Source organism: Notamacropus eugenii, chromosome 2, assembly GCF_028372415.1.
Source record: "Notamacropus eugenii isolate mMacEug1 chromosome 2, mMacEug1.pri_v2, whole genome shotgun sequence".
NCBI classification, from domain to species: Eukaryota; Metazoa; Chordata; class Mammalia; order Diprotodontia; family Macropodidae; genus Notamacropus; species Notamacropus eugenii.
In genome coordinates this window covers 506,889,292-506,895,564 of record NC_092873.1, presented here as the reverse complement: position 1 = coordinate 506,895,564, position 6,273 = coordinate 506,889,292, and positions in this window count along the sequence as shown.

Here is a 6,273-nt window from a genome sequence, read left to right as displayed (position 1 = left end):
GAAAGAAGTCAGATTGATAAATAGAATCTTAGAAAAATTAGACATGTGAATAGAAATAAATATACCTTTTTTCTCAGCTTTTTTTTCACCTTTATAAAAACTGACCATGTATTAGGGCATAAAAATCTCACAACCAAATTCAGAAAATCAGAGATATTATATGTACCCTATTCAGCCCATAATGCAAGAAAAATTATATTTAATAAAGGGCCATGGAAGCATAGATTAAAAATTATTTGGAAAGTAAATAGTCTAATCCTAAAGATTGAGCGAGTCATGAACAAAACAGAGACAATATGTAATTTCATTAAAGAAAATGACAACAATGAGACATCAAAGCAATAATTAGGGGAAAATGTATATCTCTAAATGCATACATCTGTAAAAGAGAGAAAGAGCAGATCAATGAATTATGACTAAAAAAATAGAAAAAGGACAAATTAAAAATCTGCAATTAAATGCAAATGTACATACTAAAAATCAAAGGTAAGATTAATAAAACTGAAAGTAGAAAAACAAAACAAAACATTGAACTAGTAACAAAACTAGGAGCTGATTTTGTTAAAAAATAAAATAAAATAGATGAACCATTGGTTAATTTGATTAAGAAAAATTAAAAAAACCAAATTACTAGTATCAAAAATGAATAGGGTTAATGCACCACAAATTAAGATGAAATTAAACCAATTATTAGTAGTTACTTTGCCCAACTCTATGTCCAGAATACTGACAATCTAAGTGAAATGGATTAATGTTTACAAAAATATAAATTGCCCAGATCAACAGAAGAGGAAATAGAATACTTAAATAACCCTATCTTAGGAAAAGAAATTGAACAAGCCATCAATGAACTCCCTAAGAAAAAATCCCTAGGACCAGATGGATTTACAAGTGAATTCTACTAAACATTTAAGGAACAATAAATCCTAATACTATATAAATTATTTGAAAAAAAAAAACAGGCTAAAAAGAAGTCCTACCAAATTCCATTTATGTCACAAATATGGTTTTAATGCCTATACAAGGGAGAGCAAAAACAGAGAAAAAAACTATAGACCAATTTCCTTAATGAATATGGATGCAAAACTTTTAAATAAAATACTTGCAAAGAGACTACAGCATTATATCCCAAAGACCAAACACTGTGACCGGGTGGGATTTATACCAGGAATGCAGAGCTGATTCAATATTAGGAAAATCATCAGCATAATTAACCATATCAATAATAAAACCAACAAAAATCATTTAATATCTCAATAAATGCAGAAAAAGTGTTTGACAAAATACAGCATCCATTCCTATTAAAACTACTAGAAAACATAGGAATCAATGGAGAGTTCTTAAAATGATAAGTAGTCCTTATCTAAAACCAAGAGCAGGCATCATCTGTAATAGTGACAAACCAGAAGCTTTCCCAATAACATCCGAAGGCTAGTACCTATGCCCACAATCACTGCGATTATTCAATATTGTATTAGAAATGCTAGTGAGAACAATAAAACAAGAAAGAGAAATTGAAGGAACAAAACAGGTAATGAGGAAACAAAACTCTCCCTCTTGCAGGCAATATGATGGAAAACTTAGAGAACCAACTAAAAAACGAGTGGAAACAATGAACAACTTCAGCAAAGTTCTAGGATACAAAATAAACCACCATAAATCATCAGCATTTCTATATATTACCTACAAAACCTAGCAGGGAGAAATAGAGAAATTCTATTTAAAATAACTGCAGACAATATAAAATACTCAGGAGTCTCCCTGTAGAGCCAAACTCAGGGATTATATGAACACAATTGCAAAACACTTTTCACACGAATAAAGACAGATCTAAACAATTGGAGAAATATTAATTGTTCAAGAGTCCTCTTCGGCTCCTCAAGCTGTCAGGTCTTGTTAATTCCATCTCCTCAACATCTTTAGTCTTTGTCCCTTTTTTAAAAATTTTTAAAAATTTTAGACAAATACTAAAACAAATACATAAGAAAAAGAAACATTATAAACATAAATATAAAATAAGAAAAGAAAAAACATGTCATGTGCACATAACAGAACATAAAAGAGGATTCAACAACTTACCATTTCAAGAAAGCCTATATATTAAATACTGTGCATTAAATTGAAAGCTGTTCCTCTTTGCTTCCTTGTAGGTTTTCTTTTGTTCTCTGTTGTACGTTTTACTTTGTTCTTCTTTCCCCCTTCTTCCCCTACCCACCATCCCAAGACTACAACTGAGCATGGATATATTTAGATATAGGTATGACCATATACATACATGTACACATATATACACATACATCCATCCATACATATATAAACATATACATTCCCTAAGAGATTCTACTCCTAATCTTATTTTTATGTTTATGCATCTCTTTTTTCCTATTTCTCCTAGCTCCTCTACTTTACTTCTGACTGCTATCTTGCCCTCCTATTACTTAACCTATACCCATTCCAACAATCCCTCTCTTACTCTCCCATTCCCCTAAATCTAAACACCCTTCTATACCCTCTCTGTCCCTTTCTTTCCATTTACATGGTCACCATCCCACTCCAGGCCCTGATCACCTCTTGCCTGGACTATTGCAACAGTTTCCTAATTGGTCTGCCTGCCTTCAGTCCCAGAATCAAAGTTATTACTTAGAAGAGACTTGGTTACCTCCTAAAAAACTTGCATCAAAGGGAGGAAGTAACTCAGAACCAGATAGAGTCTGATGGTTGGAAAGTGTAGAGGAAGGAGGAGAGTCATAAGAGCCACGTCAAAAACCAACAACCTTGGGGCAAGCAGTAGAAGGAGGAAGGGAAACCCTACGACTGAACTGGAGAAGGGAGCTATCGAGAAGATCTATTAGAGCTAAAGGTATCTCAGAGCAGAAGACCAGGCAACACTGTGCACCCATGAACTCAAGGACTGAAAAGTCTCAAGAAAACGTCAACTCTTTCCCTACTGTACCTATCTGTCCACAGACAATTTAATATCTGTTATTTTATTACTCAATTTTTTTTTTTTACACAACAGAACCCTAAATATTAGGAAATTTCCCAACTAGAGACTCAGAGTAGTCATGACTAAATTTGGAACTTTTTGTCTAAAATAAGACCATAACATAAATCACATGGACCTCAAGGACTATTATATTGTCCGTAGACTTAAGCAGAGCTAAATATCATAGTGGGGTGTTATATTTGAATTCAGCCTTTCTTTGGAAGCAATGATACCCTCTCAATCTTGCAGACTTTTCCCCCTCTTGTTTCATCAGGTTCTCTTACTCCTATGCAGGAGGCAGCAAGCCAGAGGGACTGGATATGACCTTAGGTCCCCTCGGTCTCTGAGACTGAGAATCTCTTGAGAGTGGGGTGCTTGTGATTCCTAAGGCTTGGTTTGGGCAGTGATCAGACTTCCAAAAAGGCCTGAAGATAGCAAAAAAGAGTCTAGAAAAATTTGGCATGAAATTCTGGAAGTCAAGATGTCATAACCCATTTTCTCTGTCAGAGAGGATTTGGGGTAGTAGTTGGAAAAATATCATTACTTCAAATGGCACAGGGAAAACCATTGGCTAGTCAACAAACATAGAAAACAAGGGCCTTTCTCTTTCTGCCCTGACTCTTATAAAAAAAAAAGTTCTTTCTCCAAACCACTTCCTGATTAGCCTCTCAAAACAATGCCACCCCAAACACCATTAAGATTTCATCATGAAATAAGACCACATGACCTTGTGATGACCACACTATGTACATAAACTTTCCTTGCTGCTTTGTCCTTCAAACTTCTCATCTACTGCCTAGATGAAGGGTATCAAACCTTCAGACATAGAGTACTTTTCTGGAGCTCTGTCCAATAGCCACCTGGGCTTCAAAACCCATACTCTGCATAGTAATTCTTTCTTTTTTTTTTTTTTCACATTTCCACATTAGTTATGTTGTGAAAGAAGAATCAGAACAAAAGGGAAAAACTATGAAAAAGAAAAAAGAGAGAAAATAGTCTGCTTCAACATGTATTGCATCATGAGTCTTTGGAATTGTCTTAAGTCATTGTATTGCTGAGAAGAGCTAAGTGTATCAAAGTCAGTTATCACACAGTGTTGCTGTTACTGTGTACATGTTCTCCTGGTTCTGTTCACTTCACTCAGTGTCAGTTCATATAAGTCTTTCCAGGTTTTTCTGAAATCTGCCTGCTCACCATTTCTTATGGAACAGTAGTACTCCATTACATTCATATCCCACAACTTGCTCAGCCATTCCTCAATTGATGGCAATCCCCTCAGTTTCTAATTCTTTGCCACCACAGAAAGAGCTGCTTGAAATATTTTTGTACATGTGGGTCTTTTTCCCTTTTTTATGATATTGCTGGGTCAAAAGATATGCAAAATTTTAGAGCCCTTTGGGTAAGCAGAATAGTAATTCTTGAGGATAGTATTTATACCAGTAGAAGCCATCTCAGGGCATAGCCAAATACTTTGTTATAGGACTCTGGATACAAATGAAAATGCAGTCATGTATATGAATTTGATGGATTTAAAACTCCCCATCTTTGGCTGCTTCTAGTACACAAGTTTGCTACTGTGAGGAAGGAAATCCCAACTCAAGGCACAAGGATTCCCAGGGGAGGGCAAAGTCCTCCAGATGTTCCTTCAAGAAGTGATTGACTCCAGATCCAGAACATTGGAGAGCTTCCTGAAAGATATCTATATTGACTCAAGAAATGTGGCCTGACCATCCATACAGGAAAGACCAAACAGATGAAGACCATCTACTATCTAGACAATGATGTGGAGTTGGTTGACTGGTTGTTGTCCTTCGTCTTCAAAGAGGACCAAAATGACATCACCATGATAAAGTGAAATTTCAGTGTGTCCAACTGTGGCTGATCAGACAGACCAATATGAGTGTGGAATGCTCTACCACAGGTTGGACATGGATAGTCCATGTGAATATTTGGGGTGGATATCCCAAATTTGTACATCCTGCGTTTACTTTGTGCTATCTCAATCCTACTTTGCTCAAAGAGCACAGCGCCCTTTCTGATGTGGGCACACCATGCTGAGCGGTCCTGTGCTAGTGTCTCCCATGTTGCACAATCAAATCCAAAGTTTCTGAGAGAGACCTTGAGAGGGTCCTTGTATCGTTTCTTCTGCCCACCATGTGATCCCCTGCCCCATGCGAGTTCTCCATAAAATAATCTTTTTGGCAAGTGTACATTTTGCATTCGAACAACATGGCCAGCCCATTAGAGTTGCACTCTCTGAAGCACAGTTTAAATACTTGGCAGTTCAGCTCAAGCAAGGATTTCAGTGTCTGGTACCTAATCCTGCCAGGATGCAGTAGATTACCTAGTCTCTAAGAACTCCACAGCACCTGCTTCAGCCGCCTCCATGGCTGTTGGAACAAACTGTTCTCATTCACCCATTCCACTGGAAAAAGTTTTCATATGCTTGGGGTAGACATCTCCCTAACTCACAGACAGGTCCAAGGCCCATCGGTTACCTTCAACCTGGCTTACTGGTCTACTGAGATGATTTTTTTTTTTTTTTTAACAGAGTATATATGGCTCCTATGCATGCTGTAACTTCTTGGAGCCACAGGTAAGAGGTAGGTGACAGGTAGACCACAAAGGTGGATGAGCAGCCCTGAAAGGAATTTGACAAATCCTCACATGAGACGTGCTAGTTCTCCCTGAGCACCCCATGGTGGAAGTAACAATAAAGAAGAGGTATTACCATTTGCTTTGTGGCTGCACCCTAAGGACGATAGCTAACTTGGCACTGGGCTAAACACTTTACAATTATCTCATTTGATTCTCATAGCAACCCTAGGAGGTAGGTGCTATTGATGAGGGCTGGAGAGATAGAGGTACAGGAATTCCAAGACTGGAGTTCCCTGAGTGGGCTGTCTGGAGAAGGATTCACAGACTCAAGCACTGTTGAGGTCAAGGTGGTAAAAATTTACTATACTTTTCAGTGGGCTAGAGTTCTAGGGAACCTGCAACCTTAGAGGGGTACAGGTAAAACTTGTATAGGATGTTGTAGAACAAAACATGTGCCAAATATGGTAACTAGGTGATTCAGGGCAGGACTGACTTAAGTCATACCAGGCTGCTCTTATCAATGTTTTGTTAGACAAGCTAAGTCTAGGATACATACGACTGGTCGGTTTATAGTAAATGTTGTTATGACCCAGTGCACAGCCGGTTCAGTCAGTACACAGCTGGTTCAGACTAATAAGTTCTACAGGTACAGCTGGCTACTGTATCAGGAAGGGAGATAACAGTTGTTG